This window comes from Stylophora pistillata, chromosome 7, assembly GCF_964205215.1.
Source record: "Stylophora pistillata chromosome 7, jaStyPist1.2, whole genome shotgun sequence".
NCBI lineage: Eukaryota > Metazoa > Cnidaria > Anthozoa > Scleractinia > Pocilloporidae > Stylophora > Stylophora pistillata.
This window is the reverse complement of record NC_142525.1, coordinates 26,620,862-26,632,609: the sequence shown is the minus strand read 5'-3', so window position 1 is coordinate 26,632,609 and position 11,748 is coordinate 26,620,862. Positions and strand designations below refer to the sequence as shown.

At 41.4% G+C, this 11,748-nt stretch overlaps 1 long non-coding RNA gene and 1 pseudogene across 2 annotated transcripts in view; both read right to left on the bottom strand.

Annotated features, from left to right (window-relative positions):
- The window catches only part of LOC148727278 (uncharacterized), a 215,138-nt gene that overhangs the window by 45,681 nt on the left and 157,709 nt on the right, over positions 1-11,748 (bottom strand). The window lies entirely within an intron of this gene.
- Positions 4,626-10,742, bottom strand: LOC148727287 (uncharacterized; annotated as a pseudogene). Its single transcript, XR_015990020.1, has 5 exons — positions 10,623-10,742; positions 9,454-9,594; positions 8,512-8,834; positions 7,026-8,160; positions 4,626-6,539 (listed from the first exon to the last, which is right to left on the bottom strand). The product of XR_015990020.1 is annotated as an uncharacterized LOC148727287 (transcript).

Genomic DNA, 11,748 nt, shown 5'->3' with positions numbered 1-11,748 from the left:
GCTAGTGTGTCAAGTCTGATAGATTTATCCGCTGCGTTTCTTCCTACGCTGGTGCAGCTAAACCTTCGCATCTTGTCAAACACACGAGCAACGTTGCCTTAATCCAATAAAAACTTTCATTAATTTTTCGATCATTGATTGTGATTGGCCTGTAGTTGTATGAGGGTCTGGTCTACCGCATTAAATTGTATGTCAAGAATGTAGCTTTAACATTTGCCTCGTTATAGTCGTCTTGGAAAATTCTCTGTAAAATACTGTATGGGAAAAGATGTTTGCATGTCACGTGAGAGTATTTACATTCAAGAAATTTCACTTAGCATATAATTTCATTTCTGCGTGTTAGCCTCATCTTAGTCTAGAGGGAAATCTTCAAATTCGAATTCCAGTTTTTTTCGACAGATTTTTAAGGTTGTCTCACTTTGCATGCGTGGGAAAGTACCCGCAAAGTTTAGCGCTTTAATTCAAAAAGGGATTTGTCACGCTTGACTAGTTACAGGTGTATCAAATAATCTAGATTCTTCTTGTTCATATCGTTACCGGGACGCACTTTACCGGATACTAATTCATAATATCATGTTCTTTCGAAACTCTTGTTTTCCTGGAGGACAGTTCAAAACTCAGGCCATCATAATCATGGACTGCGAAAAACTCTCCTGTCCACCCGCTATATCATCATCGAAGATTTATCTTCTAAAAGATCGCCAGACGTGCTCGAAAGTTTGAGGCGCTTGCAAACATTCCCACACTCACGATAACTTAAATTGCAGACATCTCTTTTCATAAAAGTGGGAAAAAACTGAATAAAAGCGGGACTGGAAAGCTATCTCGTACAGGGTGCGGTCGAAATACTGTGAAGGATACTGTAATTAACCAATATCAAGGGTTAAGTGATTGTCACCGCGGAATTACGGGACACTTAGAAATGTTGAAAATACGTGGAGAGGACATGTTGTCTGAAAAAGAGTTGGTTTTACGGAGAGCAGGTGAAGAAATTTTCCTATCCCTTACATCTGTCATTGAAAGGATGTTCATGGTCGACTTAAATTTGTATTAGGAGTATATTCGGGAACCGCTGAAGTAGACCTCATGGTGTGTCCAAAGCATCGAGATACCTTTGGTATAAAATGGAGAGGACATAAGGATATTTGGCAGGTCCCGGAGGGGTTCGCATCTCACTGCTCAAAAAATCACACAGGTGATCGCACTATCATGAATAGGAAGCAGTCAGAGGAAATCTTTAACAGGACTGGATCACTTATACCCATCGGCTCAGTTATTCAACTGTATTATTTCTCTTCATCAAACGTGTTGCACAAACTACCGTATTCACTAATAAAGTCCTTCTCGATTGTTGTCTTTCTTTAAGCGATCTGTCGGCAGTGTCGTGAAAAGCTGAACACACGCATTGCAACACATCAAAATAATTCGCAAAAGGAGAGAAAAAATAGTGACTGTAACGACTATAGTGAATTCCTTATGGCTGTTAAGCCGACTGACTCTTCTTTTTTCGTTTTTTCTCCTCTCCACAACACCTATAAAACCCCTGGCAACTATTGTGTCCTCTTGTGGCGATAAGCTAGTAACGTGGCAGACTCGTACCCACTCTTTAAGCTAGGCGTGGGCAAATCAAGGGAGAAGACAGAAAAAAGCGAGAAAGCGCATCGCCCTGGCCAATTTTGTGAAAGAGTAGTTATAATGATAGTGATTTTGATAATGGTACTAATAATAATAATAAAAAAATAGTAAAAATTATTTGTATAAAACATTACACGTTTCAAGAGAGTTAGGAAAGAAATAAGGGGTAATAGCTTACTTCTAAAGAAGGGCCTACAAAACTACATCCAAACTTTTTAAAGAATGCCGAATGAAGACAGAAGAGGTTTGTTATGCCATTGTCTGCAAGCACTTGTATGGTAGTTTACATTATGTTTGCATTTTAATGTAGGCCATTGAGGGCGTTTCTAGAGCCAGTGAGGTAAGCTTCCAGGGATTTATTCAAGAAGAGGGGATAGAAAAGATTTCAAGAGATCTAGAGCATCTGGCCTTTAGCCATGACAGTAGTCTATTACAGCCTTCGTCGTCCTGGGAGGAGACGTAGTCCACAACATCTACACCTGATGACAGCATCAGCCAAGCCACATGTGCGTAATATCTTAAACCTCTAGACAACACTGTCGAAGGTAAGGTAGCTGCATTGCAATGGTTTGTGGATGGGTGCAGTATTGGGCCTCTCGGCTCTATTATGAGGCGTCCATGGACGCGTAGACGTTTGTACACATAATTTAGTCTGGTTTATTTACAGCAGTAACCATTATGGAGCATGTACTAAAGACCTTAAAACAGGAACACTTCGAGTTAACCAGAGCTGTTTACCACCAAGACAACGTAGGATATTATCACTGCGCAAATACCATTCTAGCCAGCAAAATACTGCGAGAGAGAACCAACATGGATCTCTACCGGATTGATTTCAGTGATCCACACGGTGGTAAAGGTCCATGCGAGAGGAAAGCAACGCAAATCAAGACGCACGTGAAGCAATACACTAACCAAAGTCACTCCATCACAACACCTGCTGGCCTTAAGAAGGCTATCGAGTTTGATGAGGGTATTGTAGGTGTGCGAGTTTCGGTTGTTCCTGTTTCCAATACCACAATGAAAACAAAGAGTATCAAGTGGGAGGGCATCAGTAGTTTGTCCAACTTCGAGATCACGGCAGCGGGTGTAAAGGCCTTTCAGGCGTAGGGTATTGGTGCAGGGAATTTCCGACCCTGGACGACATTTTCCGGTATGTTCAACCAAGAGGTGGTAGGGAAGGAAAATTACTCGCGTTCGCGGTAAAATGGATCTCAGTCCGCTATAATATATTGCTTTCATAGCACGCACACTTCTCCCATTTTTTCTCGAAGGGGATGCATGGTAATATTTAACAAGGCTATAACCCCGTGCCACTGTATCATAAATTACACCCTTATTAAGAAAAACTTGCTTATTTTGACTATTCTCTCAGGAATAACACACGATAACCAGTTTGAGTGGATATCTGAAAGGCCAGGGAAAGGAGAGTTTGTGTCAGTGAAACCCAGATATCCAAAGCCGGCAACATCCATATAGATAGTCTACTCAAGGAGGGGTGTACCACCGAAATGACCCATCAAGCAAATGCCAACCTAGCTGATAGTCTCTTGTTTCCATGCCCATATTACATGACACCAATTCCAACATGACATACGAACGGCTGGAGCAGCACCTCTTGTACGGTAAACACCAATTCCGTCGGGTCGAGAGTGTCTCACATATTGACCGAGCGGAGATCAGTTACGCAGAGCGCCTTGAGGCTGGAAGGAGCCATCCTGAAGTGACGATGCCGGATACAGAAACAGACAGTGGTTCCCCTTGTCTGCCAGAGGGATGGGCTTGTCGGGAGTCCGCAATGCCACGCCATCGGTTTAATTCCAGGCAAAGGAGGTACTTGGAGGACAAATTTAAACGCGGTGAGACCACGGGGATCAGAGCAAACCCTGATGACGTCTCGGAGGAGAGGAGATGTTTGAGAGATCAGAACGGGAAGCGAATCTTCACGGTAAAGGAATTCCTACGTCTACAATAAATCACCTCATTCTTCTCTAGGATGGCATGTAAGAGAAGAGATGCCACCGACTCCGATGATGAGGCTGAAGAATTTGCGAGACAGCAGGCGGCCATCCACTCGGATGTGATGGAAGTCTTACGGCAGGAAATAACTCATCCCTTGGGTTTCTCTGGCAAAAACCTGTGCTTGATGATAGAGTCAGAAATCGAAAGCCCCAAGATCACTCAGATGCCTTCCATAGTTTGTCACTTTTCCATTAAAGTTAAAGCTCGGAAGAAGACTGTCTATTCTGTTGCTCTTATTGAATTTTTGAAAAGGTCCTTCTGTAAGCAGTAATTCTGGTAACTATAATTACTGCAAAAACCGTGGACAAAGATCTCGCTGATTGTTGACGCTGGATCTCTAGAAAAGATATCTAATCAGCTAAAATATAACTAAAAAAGCAAAAAACCAAATGTCCAAAGACTACTGTAAAACTGATTGACAACGTGTACTGTTTTTTATACAACAATATTTCGGCTGGCCATAAACGCCTTCTTTATGTTCACAGATGTTACTGAATTTATGATGGAAATTACAATATTATATAGATAGAGGATGTCGCAAAAAATTTTTTAAAAAAGGGGGAGGCGGAAATAACATACAACATAAAAAAGAAAAGAAAAACTAATAAGGATATAGTTTACAATAACTCATCACGGCGGTTTTGGGCCATTACGTTCGAGAGTCAAGACCTTATCTATCAAATGTGACTCCCTCGCCTTACGGACTGAGGGAGGGGGCGGGTTGGTTCTAGCTAGGTTATAATACAGGACCAAAAGCTCTTACTCTGGAACCAAATTTGTTATGCTTTTCTCATGGATCAAGATCTAGTCACCAGTTATTTCTAACCCCCCCCCCCCGAACAAAAACTGTGTATTACCCGATGACATGTAATTTGAAAAACAGTTGTGGGGTATTTACCTACAAATTTTAAATGATGGGGTATTTGTAAGCAAAGAGAGAGTTCTACTGTGGGAAAGTTGCTGAAAAGTTTAAAAAAGACTCTTTTATTGCTGCAACATCATCCTTACATGGCTTGTTGCGTTTAAAATGACTAAAACCAGTCATAAATCAGATATGACCCCTGAAAATATTAAACTTAGCCGATTATGTTATTTTATAGTGTCTTCATCGCCGTAACTGGATATTATAAAACTCGTAACCAGTCCTCCTCTCCGTCACACCCAAAATGGCGTCTGGTGAAATCTCGAATTTTAGGCATTATTGAGTCGTTCTACTGACAACACAAAATGACTGCCCGCGAAAATTTTTATAACTAAAACTGCACCAATATGACTACTTTCAAGCAGTATAAACAAATTTTCCGAAATTCATCTTGTTCTAGATAAAGTTTCGGGGAACTATGGCGCAGTCCCTGATAGAACAAGTGTAAGGAAAAAGGAGCCATTTTTTAACATACATTTCCTAAGCAAAAACATTACTGATACCGATGGAATATCTATTTTTGATATCTTTAGATTCGTGTCAAGATCTGGATTAGGTTTCACCGGCTACATAGAGTTTTGTAAATTTTAAACCGATTTTTCAAATTTTGCTTTTTTCGGTTTTCACAGCCATTAATGTCCGCTCAAAGAAGAATACGTCCTAAAATAACAATTTTGAGTATTAAAGAAAACGTATTGTGCCAATCAATAAGGCATGTCAAAGGCTTTATTCTGACAAAGGTTCGAAAGTTGTGATTTTTGGCCCAATTTCCAACTTTGCTCGATCCTTACAGGCAGCGCCTCTTAAACTTAACACTAACACAGAGATCCCTTCCATTTATTACAGTTTAAATGGGAGGAAGTGTGTCCTTGTAGAGCATGGTCAACCTCCGATGACAGCCTATGGCATCTGGTCGTTTGTCTGCTTCTTCATCCCAGCAAGCCTGCATTAAATCTTGCCATCCAGACAGGGGTTTCTTCCTGTCTTGAACTTGCGTTGGTCTGTTCTGTTCAGCATTCCGACCATTTACCGCTCTCACGTCTCCCTCTACATTTGTAATGGCTCTCTTGCCATACCACATCTTCCAGAGCATTATGCCAAAGCTGTAGATATCGGCCTTGCAACCGTATAAGCCTGCTCTGATCACCTCAGGCGCAATGTGAAAAGTTTCCGCCGTTGTTACTGTGATCATCTTCGCTTCTTTAGAGACGCTGATGTTAGCGACCCTGACATCATTTTCATATGACAGCAGTGGTAGAATGCATATGGATGTAAAAATACGGAAGTAGAAGACTCTTCAACGCCTATTGAAAAACTCCATTTGTTCCTCTTTACTACTAAGCCTGTGGTGCACTCAAAGCAAGCCATGGGTGATTAAGATAACTGCAGAGCTAGTATCGTGAATTTAGGGGGGCTGTTTTTAATCATATGCGACTCTGATATAGGAGAAATTTGGTCTGTTTTTTTCAAAAGGTGGATTTTATGGCGTACCCAGATCTAAAACTCAGCATTGATTTTGAAAGTAAGGATTCTTCCTTCCCTAAAAAAATATAAACATGAAATTTTTCCAAGTGTTTCAGCAAATCAAGGTCATTCAAAGGTGCGGTAGCTAAGATTACGCGAACTCCGAGACAAGTTCATACAAAAATGCCCACAATTAAATGCTGAAAGTGTGTCCGTTTTCCTTCTTACCATGATGTTTTCCAACTTGAAATCTCTGTGAACAATGCCCTGACTGTGTATGAATTCGAGAGTATTGGCGATGTCTCTCGCCCATCAAATTACACCTCTCTCGGCTCCAGGTGTTAAAGACAGACTAGGCGTATTGTCCCGATTCTGGAAAATGCGTCCCATCAAGTTTTCCTTGCAGAGTTCCATTAGGAGTGTTACTTTCAACCGATCTTCTTCCCTAATCAGTACAGCACCATAGAACTTAACGATGAATGGATGATTAAGCTTCCTAAAAAATTTAGAAGCATGGGTTATCTTTAGCCTAGTGTCTTTGAAACAATAGCAGTCTCTGTGATTATTGCCATGCCATGATTTCATTTTGTTGCCAAATGTTTTCATTTTGTTTCCTTTTTTCGTTTTTATTTTTTCTGTAAGTGTTAACTATCAACGAAGGGAACGCTTGAGTCACGAAATTTTTTAGTAAAACAAATAAACAAAACAAAAAAGTGAGAAATACAATAAAACCAAGTAAGTGAAAGTGTAGTGCGATCGTCCGGGTGAGTGCAGTCCAGAGAAGGACTGTTGTGGGTGGTGGTGACCATCACCGACAACAGTCCTTCTCTGGACTACACTCACCCGGACGATCGCACAACACTTTTACATGTTACCCCTGGGTTCAAACAATTTACTGCAAAAATAAGTAAAAAAAATAAAAACCCAGAAGGGAAACAACCCCATACTAAATCATGCAATCCTAAAATATAAGAAGACCAACCTTAGTGTCTCTCTTTTAGAAAGAAAGTCACTTGTATCAAAATTTTCCAGTTCGTCATTCCACACTTTCACAGCCACTTGTAAGGGTTCATCTTTTCCTCGCTGCTTAAACGCCCCTCGATGGATCGTGGTAAATGCGTCACTACCGGGAAGTGAAATTTGATCGTCTGTCAATTCTAGATCGTCGCAACTGCTGTCCATGATGGATACTTCTTGGATGCCGAAAACGGCAAGTTTGTCCCTGAAATGTACACTCCTGTTATGCTGTTATTCCCTGTGAGCTGTTATCATCCGTCAATTTTCGGCACAACATTCTGTCAGCCTTGATAGGCTCGGGAATGCAAGCTACAACCTGCTCGAGGTACACTTGAGCCTCAGTAAGCTGCTCCACCACTAAAGACCTCAGATTCTGTTCTTTAGCCGTTTCAAGCAGGTATTCTAGAGAGACTTTTGCCATGAAGCCACACTTGTCTTTTTCGTACTTTCCTGTCTTATTCCAATTTCCTAACTTTTCTTTCATAGCCACAACCCCGACAACTGGAACGCTTAATAAAAAAGCAACAACGCCAATTGGAACCCAAATAGGACTTGTGACCCATTACTACTTTGCTGGCCAAGGAAAATTTTTCTGAAGGCGAGGAGTCATTTGATAGAACAGGCACATCATCTGCTATGACGAAGCTCTCCTGGTTTTCAAGTTGACCCACGACATACCTGTATCGCTGTTGAGAGTGCTGGATTAGAGAGCTACGAACGCCAGAAAAGACATGTTCACGTTCCTCCCATGCAGTGCAATGAAGTCTTGAAGTCGCTTCGACAGTGCCTCGTAGATGTAGATTTTGGTCACCTCCCAACTCGCCATCGCTGGTAGAGTATCGTACGACGTCCACCAAGTGAAGCGCTGCACAGCATCTGAAGACGTAAGGTACTTGGACAGTGAGGTGACAGCGCTTTCTGTTTTGTTTTTGAGGTACTTATGTAGCTCCTTTCTAACTGAGTTTTCCTTCTTCTCAATACCATGGAGGCGTTCAATTATTAAAATCATTCTGTCAATAACTTTCTGACGATCTTTGGACGAATTACTAATAAACGCTTTCGTGTGAAACACCACACGTAAAAGAAGGTAGTAGAGCCACCTTAAAAATGGAAAATAGATTACCTCACTTTGATAAAGACTAAAACAATGGATAGTGTCGAAGAAGCACTCTGATTGGGTTCTTTAACTCTGAATATCCTTGGCTATTCACCTCCGAGCTATTCACGGGTTTTACACTCCCGAAAATATTGTAATGTATATACGCTGTATTGTCTCAGTTTTGCGGCTCGGTAAATATCCACCCTCACATAGCCAACTTCATTTCGGTGACCAGTTGTTAGTATATTTTACTTGTCAATCAGTTATACCGCATTTAAGACGTGTCAAGAGGTGAAGGGAATTTTGCGGTTTTAATTGTGTCTATGTGTCTACAGACTTCATGAACACTTACTTCCACTGGATACACAGTCTTGCCTCGACAATTTTTAAGACCATGGACTTAATTCCATTCATCAGTGCAGTAAACTCGTCTGTAATAATTCCACGTGTTTGAGCTTTAATGGCAGTGGTTGAAGACATGTAAATGATCAGAGATTCTGGATTTACATAAGGCGAGCAGTGTTTAATTTTTCTGACTATGTGGTCCTTGATCCCACCAGCTTCTTCTGATGGTACTTGGTCCCACTTGTTACAAACGAACAGAGCACAAGTCGACGGGGTTTCTCTTTTTTGGTCAAGAGACACTTGTCTAGCGTGTTCGATTCGCTTTTCCAGCTAAAAAAAGGAAAATGGAAGAGTGTCTCTCAAATGAAGAACAAAAACCTTCCTAGTTCTTGTTAGCGTGAGTCTGTTATGCAAGGAGCTTCAGTAGAGAGTTGTTAATAGATCGCTAGAAGACTAAAAATTCATCAAAAATTATAAGTTTGATGCATCGATTATCAATTGATATCCTCTATTCATCAGTTATCGTGTGGTCTATTAAGTGTAGTGAAGATCTTGTACACACATTTAATTCTATATCTGACGTAACCACCCTCTCCGTCTCTGTCTCTGTCTGTCTGTCTCTCGTTCTTGTCAATCTTTAAATCACCCATCAGAAATATTAATCCAGTCAACATACCGTGCTGAACCCTAAACTTTTCGTCCCCTTTCTCCAGGTCGATTTGAAATTTGGAGGGTTTTCATGCGCCCTCAAACAAACAGTTACTTCAAATCGTAAACAATTTTCCTGTAGCAGTTTTAACAAGAAGGTCTAATGGGGGGGGGGGGGGTAACCCCATTGAGACCCTTTAACAGTGCCCTACGGGATCAGAAACCCAACTAATTGAGCCTCACTATCATCTCATATTTGGCATGTTAGCGCAAGATTACGTTCATTATAGTATTCTCTTACCCTGTCTCGCTGTATTCCACCGGCGTTTGAAGGATTAATGACGTAGATAAATAGGAAAGCCTCCGGAAGGTATGCTTTCACTATGTCATCCATAATGGTAGATTTGCCGATGCCAGGGCTGTTAACTATAACTATTCCTTCCTGAAAGTTTTCAAAATACAGGATATATATATATATATATATATATATAAAGTGTAAAATTTTGACTTTCGTAAAACAGTGCTCAATGCATATGAGTAGAGCGAGGTATATATTGTGGGAGGAAAAAGACAAATAAACTACAAGTTCATTCCTACAAGCCTGTTTCGTGGTTTCCCACTCATCACGGGATCTTGTAGTTTATTTGTCTTTTTCCTCTCGCAATATATATATATATATATATATCGCAAGTCGTTAATGAAATCAATCTCAAAGAATTGTTAGCACCATCTCGTTTTAGAACTGCCAGCGAGAGACAAACCATTTCTCATAACAATGGCTGCTTTAAATTCGATAGGAAAAGATGCGACCTCTGTCAGAATTTCTTTGTTGAATCTAAATCATTTCTCAGCTTTCAGACGGGAAAAAATTACACCATTCACTCTAGACTTTCCTGTGACTCTAAAAATGTGATTTACTTGGCTTCCTGCAAGAAATGTCGCCTGCAATACGTGGGATCTACTACCACCGACTTTAAAGCGAGATTTCGAAATCACAAATCTACTATGCTCACAAACAAAACAACTTGTGAAATAGCGATACACTTCAACAAAACCCCACACACCCTGGACGATTTTTCGTTCCAATGCATTGATCAGGAACAGGCCCCTAGTGGCTCTGCAGAGATCGATAGGCTGTTAATCACAAAAGAGGCTTATTGGAGTGCTCAGTTGTTCTCTTTGGCACCCCATGGTTTGAATAAAAGAAAGGAATTTCATTCAAAAAATATAATTTGCTATAATTAATTTTCCATCTTAAATTAGGCGCTACTAATTGATCGTTCAAAGGCCCTTTTCTTGGATTTTGTCGGCCCTTTAGGTGTGGATTGGACTCAGAGGCCCTGCCAAGGGATCTTATTATGATTAGTATCATTTAAGGGTCCCTCCAGGGATTTTACGCTTGGATCTATCTTCTAGATCCGTGACACTTGAGATGAATCAACCTTGCATTGCCTTTCGTCCTTACCTCACTTGAAGTTCAACTGGATTTTCCGGCGACATTTCAAGTTTTTGTTTCACCACGCTTTTCATTTCGTCCAATGTTTTCAAGCCTTTGAGCGAAATTCCTAACGACCCCATCACTTGACACATTACCCCGATGTCGTCGATCTCGTCGTTCTCGTCTACAGCTGTTGCTCACCGATTAATCTTGCATATCCGTATAATGCAAAGAAAAAACACAGTTTTGAGAGCTATGGAAAGGCAAGAGTTTCAAAATACCTTTCGAGAATAGAGGAAAACTAGATAAGGATTTTGAGAAATGTATCTCTGGAGTTATTTCTATAGGAGAGAAGTATACTTTAAACAAAGAAAATTGCGCGCGCGCACAGAAGAAAATATTGCCTTTTGTAACACAATCTCATCCGGCTTTGCCAAACCTCAAGAACATACAGATGGGGAAATGAAACCTCAAAACTGAGCCTTATCATGACATCGCAAAAGAACGTCATCAAGAGTTATCCTAATACGAGCTAAACTTCGAGGGTAGAAGATTCAAAAGCGCTAGCGAATGGTAGGAGACGCACAGGCCTATCAACACCTCTCAACGGTCGACTGCCTTTTGGGCGAGTAATTCATGGCAGTCTCCATACAGACTCCCTGTTACCCAGTCTCCATATAGACTCCCTGTTACCCATTCTCCCTGTGTACCCTGTGTACCCTGTGTACCCTGTGTACCCTTTGTACCCTGTGTACCCATGTGTACCCTGTGTACCCTGTGTACCCTGTGTACCCATGTGTACCCTGTGTACCCTGTGTACCCATGTGTACCCTGTGTACCCTGTGTACCCGTGTGTACCCTGTGTACCCGTGTGTACCCTGTGTACCCTGTGTACCCTGTGTACCCATGTGTACCCATGTGTACCCTGTGTACCCTGTGTACCCTGTGTACCCTGTGTACCCATGTGTACCCTGTGTACCCTGTGTACCCTGTGTACCCATGTGTACCCTGTGTACCCTGTGTACCCATGTGTACCCTGTGTACCCTGTGTACCCATGTGTACCCTGTGTACCCTGTGTACCCTGTGTACCCATGTGTACCCTGTGTACCCTGTGTACCCATGTGTACCCTGTGTACCCTGTGTACCCTGTGTACCCT